Source organism: Macrotis lagotis, chromosome 7 (assembly GCF_037893015.1).
Source record: "Macrotis lagotis isolate mMagLag1 chromosome 7, bilby.v1.9.chrom.fasta, whole genome shotgun sequence".
In the NCBI taxonomy this organism is placed as follows: Eukaryota; Metazoa; Chordata; class Mammalia; order Peramelemorphia; family Peramelidae; genus Macrotis; species Macrotis lagotis.
In genome coordinates this window covers 63,563,231-63,577,902 of record NC_133664.1, presented here as the reverse complement: position 1 = coordinate 63,577,902, position 14,672 = coordinate 63,563,231, and the positions used below count along the sequence as shown (strand labels likewise).

Sequence of the window (14,672 nt, the reverse complement as noted above, 5' to 3'; positions counted from 1 at the left end):
AATCCAGTGACCATTGATGAGTTTTCCAAATTTGCAGCACTTTAACAACATCTTCTCTTAGATGTTAAAATAGGTTAGCTGGAATTCTATGACCTACACTAGCCTTATTGTTAGCAATGCTTCTTAAGGTCTACTTGACTGCATTTTCTAAGATGTTCATCTGTGCATTCTTGCCATCTCTTCTTAATTTCTTCTGCGTTTCTTCAGTCCCTACCACTTTTTTCCATGAAATGTTCCTTTGCTATTTCTGATTTTTCTTAAAGAGATCTTTTATCTTTCTCATTCTATTGATTTTTTCTATTTATTTAAATTGCTCCTTTAAGAAAACCTTCTCCTGTTTCCTTGTTTATTATGAAGTTATCTTAACAAAACTATTAGTCTGCCTTGCTTCAGTTTATACTCCAAGGCCAAATTTGTCTGTTGGGTCAGTTAGATGGTACAGTGAATAAAGTACTGGCCCTGGAGTCAAGAGGACTTGAGTTCAAATGCAGTTTCAGACCTTAATAATAATTAACTAGCTGTGTGACCCTGGACAAGTCACTTAACCCCATTGCTCTGCAATTTCCCTGTTTATTACAATCTTTTTTTTTAGGTTTTTGCAAATTAAGTGTCTGAGGTCGGATTTGAACTCAGGTACTCCTGACTCCAGGGCCGGTGCTCTATCCATTGCACCACCTAGCCACCTACAGATTATCTTTTGATTTCTCACTTTAGCATTCCATCCCCTATGATGAATGTAACATCTTCTTTGGTGTTATTTTCTAAAAGATATTGTAGGTCTTGGTAGAACTGAGCAATTTTGACCTCTTTGACAGCAATGGTTGAAGCAGACTTGTATTACTGTGATACTGAATGGTTTGCTTTGGATTCAAACACGTAATTTTTGAGATTATACCTCAGTATTGATTTCTCATCTTTTTTATTGACGAGGAGAACTATTTCATTTCTTCAGCAACTAAAAATAATGACAGATCAGGATTTGAATACAGGATTTCTAATTAACTTCCAGAGATCAGAATTATTTTCTTGATACTTGATACTTGTCAAATGACAAGTGATGGAGGTTTTCCCCCATACTCCTCTGCAGTGTGAAAAAGCAAACTGGTCCTTTTGATTTAGACCCAAAAACAGTTCAATAAGGACATCTTCAAATATAAACAGCAAATTTGTTTTCACTATAACTAGAATTTTTTTGCATGAGCTATGAGACCTACCTTCAATTCAGCCAAGGCAGCAGAAGAAGAAAAGTTTACTATGGAAATCCTGGTACACTATGAAACCTCTTTGGCAGAACTTGCAGTCAGATGGAGTTAGGAAGCAGGAATGTGCTGGAGAAATGCTTTCCTTGAGGGTATATCCCAGTTGTTCTTCAGACATTTTTAGTCATGTCTGATTCTTTGTGACTCTATTTGGAGTTTTCTTGGCAAAGATACTGGAGTGGTTTTTCATTTTCTTCCCCAGTTCATTTTACAGAAGAAGAAACTGAGGCAGAATGAAATGACTTGCCCAGGGTCACACAGCTATTATATGTCTGAGGCTGAATTTGAACTCAGGAAAATGAATCTTCTTAAATCCAGGTGCTGCCTTCTATCCACTGTACCACCCATGTCCCAGTAGCTTTCATTTTAACTAATCATTCTTGCTAATCAGGTACTCAGTTCAGTTGATGTCACCACCAAAGGACCATAAGAACAGTTAGTACCCTCTAAATTTCTGCAATCAGGGACAGAACTCCAATTACCTCATCCTAGTTATAAGTCTGAAAGTATCTTATTGTTCTCATTGGAATATTCCAGGAGTTTGGAACTCCCCACATTACAGTCAATGAATATTTAACCTTTGAAGAGAACCAGAGGAACTGCCTTGATTTAATTAATAAGCCAGCGAGATAGAGATATCTTTTGAGTCGAGGCAAAGAACTATTCTTCTCAAAACTCCATTTCTGCTTTTATGTGATAAAAACATCAGGATGAAACAGGCTAGAAGTCTGCCCACTGGGGCATGAATACAGCATGAAACAAACAAGATATAACTGTATCTAAAACTTCCATAACAAAATTCTAAATTCCACAGCCAATCCTTAAAATGTGAAAACAGACAAAGAAATAGAGAGGCAAGGGGGTTTTGGGGGTTTTGGGGGAGGGCATTTGATGGACTGGATATATTACATTATACCCTTGGATGACTTAGAAATTTGCAAATGTCACTATTTGCTTCCGAGGATGAGATGATCAGGACAGACTACAAAACTAAAATTAGAAAGTCAGAAGGATCTAATGCCAAATAAACAGAGGCAGTATCAGCAGCTGATGAAGTAAATAACACAAAAAGTCAAACCATAATCCCATTAACAGAGAGAGAAGCTATAACAGAAATGATGAAACAGTTAAACACAGATGGAAGAATCTGTTTCAATTAATAATGATGTTAGTGTTATGAGGGAAATTTTCTTTAAAAACTTAAAGTGTAAATCATGCTGAGCTTCAGAAATGTTACATTTGAGGATAGGAGATTGATTGACTAAGGATATCTGTTTAATAAGATTCCTTTGAGCACATTTTTCCCCTACTTAAAACATCATGATGATTAAAAACCTTAGAAACATGAAAAGTTTCAGCTTGGGGTAAAAGATTATTTTTTTAACAAAAATTCAGGCTACTGCTCTCTGACTAGTCAATAAATACATTTAAATGATGAACAGTTAACTTGCCCTTAAATTTAATGGTAGCATCATTATATTCATGTTTAATTTGGATAGCAAGAAAGATGTTTCAGGACTATTGATAATCAATACAGTTATGGCAAATAAAAGCAACATTTATTAACCCCCTGCTTTGGGCAAAGTATTGGGCAAGGTCCTGGGGGCAGTGCAAAGTTTTGTATAAGACATAATCTTTAAGGAGTTTAGGGTTTGGGGAATGGGGAGGACTTGATGTTAATACAAACATCAAGGGGGGATTTTTTGGAGGGGTCCAAACCATGATTACACTGCTGTAGACTAGAGATTTCCTGGTAAGGAATCATCTGTAACTTATTAAAGACTTCCTAGGACACTGGAGTTAAACGATTTGCCTGTAATCACACAGTTAGTATATATCTCAGGCAGGACTTGAACCTGCATCTTCTAGACTCCACAACTGGATGGACATATATATATATATATATATATATAGTACCATGTTGTCTCTGCTGATACATAATATTGATCTAGCACTGGAAAGGTCCTTCAAGACTATCTAGTATGACCATCATCATTGCCATTTTATAAATGAGAACCAAGGTAGATTTAATTGACTTGTTCAAGGTCATACAGGTCATTTAATAAGTAATGATACCTGGTATCATTGCTCTGTATAACTCATGATGAAACTAATACTTGGAGTCACCCCAAAAGTAATAAATCCAAAAAAATCTTCCTGTCTCTAAGCTCAACACAGTATTTATTATTATCAAACTACACATCAATGTCAAATGCATTAGAGAAGCAAGCGCTATCTGAAGGTCTCATTGGGGGAGATCTGTTAGCAAACAGAGAGGATCAGGTAAGCTTTCTTGGAGGAGGTGGCATTTAGGGTGAACTTTAAAGGTTAGGGGGAATTTCACAGATAAAAGGGAGGAAGGGAAGAACTTGGAGTAAAAAGACAGAGAGCCAAGAGCCACTGGAGACACAGCAAATGCTTGATTAAAAAACAATGAGGTACGGCTAGGTGGTGCAGTGGATAGAGCACTGGCCCTGGAGTCAGGAGTACCTGAGTTCAAATCTGGCCTCAGACACTTAATAATTACCTAGCTGTGTGGCCTTGGGCAAGCCATTTAACCCCATTGCCTTGCAAAAACCTAAAAAACCAAAAAAAAAAAAACCCCCAATAAAGACCCTATAAGGTGATAACTAGGGCAGAGATGTTAAGGACATAAGGACAAATAGAAAAACATTAAAAAAATTTTAAATTAGTCACATATTTACAGCCAAGGGGACAAGTCGACTCCTTAAGTAGCAGCAATTACATTTGCCTTTCCTTCTACCCAGACAGTCCTTTGATTCTCTGGTTCTTTTGGCTCTACATCCTCTCTTGAAGAATCTATCTATTATCTCAGAGCTGTGATGATCACCTCTACACACCTTCATCAGTATTTCTGATCCATGTTTTAGACCTATATTTTCAAAGACTAACCGGCATTTCCATTTGTTCAAATTCAACATTGATCAAACTTGATCAATCAGTAAGTGCAGATTGATCACCTCTTATGTACTTACTCTGTTACAGGGAACATAAAAATAGTCTTTCCCTTCAAGGAGCCAATAATCAGGATGTGGACACAAAAACCATACACATTAACTAAAATTAAAGGTTCTGCTAATGGCAGAAAATTCAATAATGGTTCAGAGAAGGGGGAGATCATTATGGAATAAATTGGTTGGCAAAGGGATTCATGAGCAAATAAGACTTGAGCTGGGTTTTGAATGAAGGGTTGGGAGGGAAAAGGAAGCTATTATGGGTGAAGAGAAAGAATGGAGGCCAAAATGAGCATGTTATGTGGGATGAGAATCATAAGTAAATCTAACTGACTGGAATAGATGAGGAAAAGTGAGCAGATAAATTAGGAGAGAGGAGGGGGCAGATTAGATTACTGGGAGATCCTTGCTAACCATTAAAATTTCCAAATAGATAAGTGACAAAATGAAGTCTGCCAAGGATATGACAGAGAAAGAGATGCATAGTCCAGGAGGCTGGTTTCTCACATACTTAAAGGCACTTAATAAGTGCTTGTAGAGTTCTATATCTCAACCCATACTGATGTTTCTTTGGAACATGACAAAAGATATAAATACAGAATCTCAAAATTAGAAAAGATATCATGTAGTCCAACCCCTTGGCCAATACATGAATCCTTTCTACAACAATTGCTGAGAAGGGACTGCCCAGTATCAACTTGTAGAACTGAAACTAGAAGCCAAAGTCTTTCCTTTTAAGATGCCTCCAATTGTTAGAAAGTTCTCCCCTATATTGAGCCAAAATCTCCTTCCTCACAGCTTCTATCCATTAGTTCTAGTTCTGACCTTCAGAACCAAAGTCAATCTAATCTTTCTTCTACATTAAACACAGAGACACAAATACAGACACACACAGACACACAGACACATAGACACAGACACAGACACACAGACACACAGACACACAGACACACAGACATACACACACACACACACACACACACACACACACACACACACACACTCCCTCTCATTTAAATTGTCCAAAGACATGCTGGTAGTATCTTAGGTGGCATTTGAACCCAGATCTTTTGATTGCAGTCAATCCTCTTTCCACTGTCATGCTATGATAGCAAAGAAATGAGTCTAATATGGTGGGCTAGTGAAGGACATTCTAAGAATCTTGCTTCCCAAACTGCTCAGCATAAATCAAAAAAACATTAATGTAAACTTTTCCAAAGCTCAAAACTTTTAGCTAATTTGGGAGCAATTACCTTTGTCATTTGTTGATTTATTGCTCACCAGGTGCTTCCTTCTAGAACCCCTCTGTGATTCAGATGATTCCCGCCTCCTTATATTTTCCCACCTACTCTTATAGCATTTTTTCCAATGGAATCTTATTTTATTTTTTTTTTGTACAGCTTTTCTCAAGTAGCACTTCTCAAATTGTCTTCTCTTGCTCTTCTAAAATATTAATTAAGACAAGAGCTCACATTGAAGGCTGGTACTTCCTCCCCAGCCCCTGCTTGTTGTTAAACATGAATCAGAAGTCTTGTGTTAGAAATCATCTCTAGTTGACTTTCTCCCCACCATTCTTCATTTTATATTGTTGGGCTGAATTCAAACCCCTAGTCAATTCAGTAATGAAAATTGCCCTCCCTTGATAGAATTTTCTCTTCTTCATCTCTGGAAAACCTTTTCCTGCCTTGCATAGCCCGCTTCAAACTGATCAGCCATAATCAAACCCACTGTACCCTGACCCCAACAATATCGGGATGTTGTTGTCTTTGAAAACAAAGGACAAACGACAACACACTGATTCCATGCCCTCTATCTAACTATATTTTCCAATTTTCCCATATATGATTAATTCTATCCTCTCTAGACAGGTTTATTCCAGGCTCCATTCCTTCTACACACCCTGAGTAGTTACCCTTTTCTCTCCATATATCTCAACCCTACACATGATTCAAGGACAAATTCTATGTCTACCAGCCTGTAAATCTTTCTTCCAACTACTCTATCTCTAAACTACAATATCCTAGACATTCTTCATACTTTCTGTTACATTACAATTCCTCTCCTACAGACCTTTCTAGACAAGCTCTCTGAAATAGTTCCTTAAATCAGATTGGGCAATTAGGGGACACAGTATAGAATATTGGGTCTGTGTTGAGTAGGGCCTGAGTTTAAATCTTGCCTCAGATACTTACCAGCTATGTGATCTTGTATTTTTTCTAGTCTGTAAATCAGGGATTTGAATTCAGAACTTCATTGCTCTGAGACCAAAATTCTATTCACCGATCACCAAACTTCCTCTCTATATTAAAAAAGTCACTTTTTAATGCAGAATCTTCATAGGTCCCAGTTTTCAAAAACAAAACCTTTTCTTTCTCTTATTAAAGATAGATCTAAATATGAATATAGTTATGTTTTTTTTAACCATGTTAACATCATTCTTGAATTTCAATTTTTCCTCCTTTGTTCCTGGACCTCTATTCTTTCTGCTACTTCATTTTCTTCTATCTTTTTTTTTTTTTTTTGCAGCAATTGAAGGTTAAGTGACTTGCCCAGTCACCACAGCTAATAAGTGAGGCTGGATTTGAACTCAAGTGCTCCTGACTTCAGGTCTATCTGCTTTTGAAGCATCATTTAGCTGGATTAACTTCTTCTTAGTTTCTATTAATCAGTTCTGCTTCTATAAGTTTTAGCTGATTTTATTTGCCTTTTTTCTTTTGTAATGTATCTTCAGTTCTAAGTGGGTGAGAAGCCATTTTTCAATGTTAGCATGTTCCCCTCTTGTAAGCCAATCACCATTTTCATTGTAAGTCATCCATTCTTGGCTTCTTCCAAATACTGGCATTTTATTATTTATTGTTCATAATATTGACAACATTTCTCAACTGCTGCCAAGTTGGTTCATGGTTTTGTTGAGATTTGGGGGAGGGAGGTTGTTTTGTTTTATTTTTGACATTTAACATCCTGACAATGGTGTGATCTATAAACCTGCTTCTTAGTCACTGAGTGAAATAGCTTATGTTTTCTCCTGGAGAAAATGACTCTTGCATCCTGCATTAGTCCCTTTTCTATCAATCTATGAATAGCAATAACATTCTTACTCTCAGCTGAGTCCTAACTTTTAGGACCTCTATTTCCTCTACCATAATTTCTAAGTTGGTTTTTGATGAAGAACTTTTAACTCACCCATTCCATTATTTACAATCTGTCTCTAGCCTCTCTTGAAGACTACTTGACCTTTGAACCTTAGCTCAAATTCTAGTTCTGTTATTGTGATTCCCATTCAACTCTACCAGATCACTTAAACCTCATCTATGCCTCAGTTTCCCAATCTAAAAATGATGACAGCAGGCTACATAATTTCTAGTATAGCTTTGGGCTCCCTATCTACCTCAACTTTATCAACTGTAAAATGGAAGTCTTCTGAACTATAAAATGGGGGTCATCAGAGAAGCTACCTCCCAAGGTTGTTGTTGGGATTAAATGGGATAATATTTATAAAGCATTTACTTATCATATTGCTTTGATATTTGACAAATACTTGTTTCCTCCCTTCCTTTCTTTTCTTCCCACCTCCCTGACATCTTCTAACTTATCTCTACATCCTTGTGTATTTATATGTTTACAAACTAATAAAAAACACAAATATTGAGTATGCCTTTAATCAGGAGAGGGAAACCAAGTAGTAAAGCCATATCCCAAGGTGTGGGATGACATATTCTCCTTTCTATCTGGATAAAATGTTTACTGGTCTTGGGTAATTGTTCTATTCATTGAAGATATTCTTTTATAAGAACAGATGAATGATACCTCCTGAGCATAAATGCAATATCAATGGGATAAGCTCATCTTCTTTGTTGGAGAAACTAAAAAGATTTCCCTACTTTGCAAAACTGGGAGGTTCCAATAGGTGGAAGCCAAATAAACAAAGTCTCTTAATATTTAGGTGCATATCCAGCTTCTGTTAGAAAGCAAAGTCAATGGATAACAGACACAAGAAAATGCCTAGAAAAGTTCTTTTAATCATCTTTTAAAAAATATTTTATTTATTTATTTATTTAAGGCAATGGGGTTAAATGACTTGCCCAAATTAGCACAGCTATACAATTATTCAGTATCTGAGACTGAATTAGAACTCAAGGTCCTCCTGACTCCAGGCCTGGTGCTCCATACACTTCCTAACCTAATTGCCCATCTTAATCATCTTTATGACCTCTAGAACCACCTTCCCATACCCACTCAGTGCTACTGCCTCTTTCTCATAGTCTGTATGATTGAGACTTTATATGGTTGACATGGAAAGTTCTATATTAATATGCAATATTAACTGTGCTTTTTTTCTTCTATGAAACTTTCTTAATAGATAACAGGTATACTTTGTTATTCCATGGATTTCTGGGAGATGATAGAGAAGAAAGGAGAGAAAAGAGAGGAGAGGAGAGAGAAGAGAGGGGAGAAATAAAGGGGCAAATTCAAGCAATGGGAAAATAAAAGATATCCATAAAAATTTATTTTCAAAAACTTCTAACAGTACCTAATATGTGTACAGTGCTCTAATGTTTATAAAGAATGTAACAAATATTTTTTCATTTGATCCTTACTATTCTTGGAGGTTAAATACTAATATTATCATTACCATTTTACAGATGAAGTTATTGAGGTAAGGAAGATTAAGTGACCTGCTCAAAGTCCCATAACCAGTAAGCAGGTGAACCAAGATTGGATTAAAGGACTTCCTGGCTCTAAATTCAAAAACTCTCTGTACTAAGCCACCTAGTTTAGCCCCTTAGGTAAGGACCTCCCTTGATAACCAAATTATGGAAGGGAACTCAGAGACCATCTAGTTTAATCCCATTTTATGGATGGATTGACCTGATTAATTGCCTGGTCCAAGGTTGCACAGGTAACATCTGAGGCAAGATTTGAATCCAGGTCCTCTGATAAGTCAGTGAATATCTTTCTATTATGCTCCTTTGGTTATTGATACAGACCCTTGAACTAACTTCTAAACATCTCTTCTGACAATTTGAAGGGGGAAAGAATCATTTGTTAAAATAGAAAATTAACTTAAATCTGCTTAAATTGAGGAGAAATGACTGCTGGATAGTCCCTAGGGGATCAGTTTGGTTGAGAAGTTATAAAGCATATTGAACAGAGAAAGGGTCAGCCTTGTAGGCAGGATGATCTGAATTCAATATTACCTCTGACCCACCCTAATTGAGTGACTGGGGATAAATCATTTGAATTTTGAGACCAGACTCAGAAGTTCCTCTCTAAGAATATAAATTATAGAGTTACTAATCTACATTTCTGTAAGGAATTTCCACACTTGGAAATTCTCTACAGCAAATAAATCACAGGTCTCCACTTCAACACTAACAAAAGGAAGCAGGAGCTGGTACAACCTAGGGAAGTAGAACTCCCAAGGCTCATTTCATCAGCTTCCCAGTTTTGCTCACAATCAGCCCTGCCCTGTCACTGGTTTGCTACACAATATTATCCAGCTTCCATCTGATGGGTATATATTCATAATTACAGGAATTTTTTTCTTATCCTAGATTAGTACATAAAATAAATAATACATTTAAATACATTAATATTTTTAAAAGATACCTGAATGTTTATCTGTTTCCATATAACTCCTCAGGATATGGACCACTTTGGGGGTGTCAGTCTGCAGTCCTGGAAGAGATGACCAGGCCCTTTCTTGTTAGATATGTGGAGAGAATAGATTCCAAAAGGAGGCTGATCTAGAATCCTGAAGGGTTACATTTGCAGAAATGCACATTTCTTCTCTGTAAGCTCAAATTTGATATCAATAAATAATAAAAAGGCAAATTTCCTCATTGGGAACTTGTGCTGCTCTCCTTTGAATCCAAAAGACAAATTGTTACAAAAGCAAAAAAAAAAAATGCCAACTCAACCTTCTCATTCTCTGCATTGAATGAGCACAATTTTTTTTAAACTTACTATGAACCCTTTTAGGAGAACCTATAATGTTGGTCCTATATTTTCATGAGCTTAGATAGTTACTTTATGCACACATTGGAAATCACAATGCATGTTTTCAGAGTAAGAGTTGAAAGCCTATCTCTATAGAGGAGAGGCTTGTTAAATCTCTGCTTCTTTGCCAGAGAGAGGACAGAGCATGAAAACATAGCTCCTCCAGATTGTATGTTAAGTAGTGACCATGACCCATGGGTGATGACTGAAGAAGAGATCTTCCAAATTTAGTGACATTACAACCAGCAAGTTTCTTTCAACCTCCAGAACAAACACAGACTGTTTCCCTCAGCATTTAAAACACTCTGAATGTTCCTCTGGATTTATCTTTTGGAAGAAAGGACAATGGAAAGAAATCTCTACTACTATTACTACTACTACCACTCCTCCTTTGCTTGGCCTGTATGTAATCTGCTCAATAAAAAAAGTATTTTCTGAAATTTAAAAAGAATAAGGAAGAGGAAAGCAGGAGCTCAGTCACAATTCAGAAAATAACACATTATGAAAATAAATGTATGTATATGAGTACACACGTACACACAGGGCTACTATCAACTATACTCATATTTCAGATTTTGATCACAATAAATAGATGCTAAGACAAAACTGAGTTAAACTTTTTTTCCCCTCTCATTAATAATGTTTCACTTATAGAATACTTCCTGTTTGCAGAGTACACTTATATAACTTATCTTACTCAAATCTACACTGGAGGGATGAAGAGAGAAGGTAGGTATGGGAGGTGGGGAGAGGCTTGAGGGTAGACAAGGCTGGTATTATTATCTCCATTTTGCAAATGTGAAAAGTGAAGCCCAGGGATCAAGGAAGTCACTCAAAGTCATAAAGTAAGGAAGTTGAAGCAAAGGGGTCCGAACCAAGGTTTTCTGAAGCCACATCTGATGTTCTGCATACTATACAATGTTGGCTCTCCATAGTAAGAGAATAATTTTTAAAAAGGTGACTCTAATCAAATTAAAAGCTTTATTTTGTCTGTGCTATTCCTAGTCTAGGATCTATTCACAGCCAAATGCCTAGAACTGAATGAACTTCAGAAGCTCACATTTGGGAATAATTCAGTCAGACACCTTTAAATAGGGAAGCTTTTTGTCATTTAATTGGTTTCCTGATGCACAGTCATCAGATGTGTAGGATGCTTGAAACTGGGCTGTTTCCTCAGGAACATTACAACAAAATAGTCATGTGACTCAAAGATACCATCTGGGTTTTTCATTAAATGAGGGTGTTTTTATCTTTTTCTCTCATCTAGTCCCCTCATTAAAGTATTATTGTTTTTTGTTTGTTGCTGATTTATTTCATGGCCCTATTTGGAGTTTTCTCAGCAAAGAAACTGGAGTGGTTTGCCATTTTGTTCTCCAGCTTATTTTGCAGATGAGGAAACTGAGGCAAACAGGGTCACACAACTGGTAAGTGTCAAAGGCTAGGTTTGAACTCAGATCTTTCTTACTCCGGGCCTGGTACTCTTATTCACTAGTACACCTATCTTGGCCTGCCCAAATTGAAGCCCTCAAGAATCATCAAATAGTATAAGTACTGGTAGAAGTTAGGAATTCTTCCAAGGTAGTGAGGGGGGTTAGTATAAAAACAGGGCAGAGGTCTTGATTTCTGGGTCTATATAAACTAATTAAAGTGTCTGATATAGCAGAGGTAACTAACACTTATTTAAAAGTCAAAAAGGATTAAATAATTCTTTCATTAAATCATTGACTCTCACTGCCCCATCCTATAATTCTAGGGTTCAAATGTGGAAAGTAGAATTGAAATAGGGGAAATATTGGATAGAGAAATTTGTTTTATAATTAAACTGTTTCCTCTCCCTCTCTACTGACTATATATCTTCCCCTCTCCCCATCAAATTATTCAAGTTATTGAGATGAGGTCAATGAACCTTTAGTAAAGTAAACCCTATCAAAAAACAATGGTTCAAATCAGAAAGGATTAAGTTTTTGAATGACTGCCTCTTATCAACATATCCTCTCATTTTACCATCTCTACTCTCTGAGCTACCTGCCCTTCCATCTATAATTCACTAAGTCCTTCTTAAGAGGACACCTCTACTAGGTTGAGTTGCTTTGTCTTCAGTAAATCTCTTAAGGAGCCTGATCCCCCAGGTATGCCCCAACACCTTTCCTTACTGCTCATCCTCTAATAGCAGCTTATATAATTGATATTGATCCTCCTTTGGGGATCATTGGTTTCCAACTACCTTTACTCTTTCTTCCTTTTAGCTTTTGCTATACTACTTGTGTACTATATGTATGTATGTATGTATGTGTGTGTGTGTGTGTGTGTGTGTGTGCATGCAGGTATGCAGCTATATGTAAATGTGTAGGTATATATACATTCTACACACACACACACACACATATACATGTTGGGGAAGAAACTTCATCAGTACTTTTTCTGCAAAAAAACTCTTCAAAACCTCCATTAAAAGAGTGACTATGTTATCCATCTCTTCATTTCTCACTTGGCTACACTCTTTTGGAGTTCTTTGGTCTCCTACAATTATGTCATCATGGGCCAGTGGAAATTTTATCATCCTACAAGATCCAAGTTAGTACCAAGGGTACTAACACCTCATTAAGACCCTTTGCCTCTCAAATTGGGAGGGCAGAGGCATGAATTCCAAAAATTTGAGAAGTTGACCCAGACTCTCTTTATTTGCCAACTATCTGTAGGCTTGTGGACCAATCAGCATCTCCATCATGCCCTTGTTCCACCCTCCCTGGTTCTTTTCAGGGCCATCTCCCTCCATTAGATTATAAGCTCCTTGAAGAAGACAGAAACTGCCATTCTATTTCCTTTTTTTTTTTTTTGTAATTATGTTCTCAGAACTTAGCAAACTGCCTAACATCTAAAAGGTGCTTAATAAAGGTTATTGATGACCTAAAATTGCAATTTCAGCAAGCTCTATATTGTTAAAACATCAAAGGCAAAGTATCAAATGACTTGCCCAAGGACACACAGTCAATATGTGTTAAAAATAAGACTAGAACTCATGTCTTCCAGACTTCAAAATCAACTTCTGTCCTCTATGCTATTCATGCTGTTCCTTGCTGAGGAATAATAATTTTTCAAATATATAGTTTCAGTCTTACTCACAGTCTGAACTGTCACAAACTTATATTATAGGGGCAATTAGGTGACTCAGTGGATCACCAGACTTGGAGTCCAGAGGATATGAGTTCAAGTCTTACTTCAGATGCTAACTATGTGACCCTGGACAAGTCATTTAACTCTGATTGCCTCACATTAAAAAAAAGAAAAGGTAATGGATTTATATTATAATTGTGGAGTTGTTGAAGTCATCATAGTTTTTTTAAAAAAATAATACTTGGCTTAATTGCCTGCACTCTGGAATAAAGTTTGGTCAAGACATACAGGCTTACCAACATACCCAGGCAAGGAATAGCATGGAAAAACACAAACCATTTATTCAAGACAGGTAGCCTCATTGAGCATCAGTTGTTTTTTTTTTAACTGTAAACGGAGAGTTGAGTCAGGGGTTTCTGAAGATTATTTTTTTTTTTTAGGTTTTTGCAAGGCAAATGGGGTTAAGTGGCTTGCCCAAGGCCACACAGCTAGGTAATTAAGTGTCTGAGACTGGATTTGAACCCAGGTACTCCTGACTCCAGGGCTGGTGCTGCACCACCTAGCCGCCCCCTCTGAAGATTATTCTTACTAGAGACCTATGATGCAATGGCAAGAAAGGAATAATGAGACCATGGTAAGAAACAGCTACCTTCTTGTTCTTCTTTATTCCCAAAGGAGACTGGAAGACAAGTGAACCGCCCCCCCCCCCAAAAAAACAAACCAATAACACAAAACCAAATGGCTTCAATTGAAGGAAAAATATCTATCTAGTTTTTTTATATTAAGAAAATATTATTCGTGTCTGTCTGATATTTTCTGAGGATGTTCTCTGACTCAGACTGTTCAGCATAAACCCCTCAGATGTAAATACCCTCCAATTGTTCAATGTAACTCAATGCACCAAAATAAGAGTAAATCAACACATCCCTCTATCCTTCCTCCAGTTTCCTGCCTCTCAGTCTTCCAAACTGGGTACCTGGCCCCAGTCACTAGATTGGGGTAGGTTACCTTTTATCTCCCTTTTCCCTGACTCTTTCCTGCAAAGTAAGTTGGGAAAAGTTACAAAAGTTTGACCCACATTCCTGTCCATGCTGGACTCCTTCAGTTCTAAAGCCCAGACATTTCTTATGGCTGCTTTCCTTTCCTTTCTCCCTTTCCCTCAACCTTTGATATTCAGTCTGTCCTTGCTGTCTCTCCAGGTAAATTACATCTGTGATCTATTTGCAATAAACTTTGCAAGCTTGTGAATTAAAAAATCTGAACTTTTACATCTCCTGGGTCAGTTGTGAGTTGTACATTTCCAAGAAACCTAATTTTGGGGCTC

At 37.0% G+C, this 14,672-nt stretch overlaps 1 protein-coding gene across 12 annotated transcripts in view; it reads right to left on the bottom strand.

Annotated features, from left to right (window-relative positions):
* Positions 1-14,672, bottom strand: part of KIAA1217 (KIAA1217 ortholog) — a 564,114-nt gene that overhangs the window by 358,353 nt on the left and 191,089 nt on the right. Inside the window, exon 2 of one of the 12 annotated variants that reach the window (XM_074193006.1) lies at positions 9,845-9,913. The exons of the other annotated variants lie outside the window; for them this stretch is intronic. The gene's annotated coding sequence lies outside the window, so the exon portion shown is untranslated. The remainder of the gene's footprint in view (positions 1-9,844; positions 9,914-14,672) is intronic. 12 annotated transcript variants of the gene reach the window in all.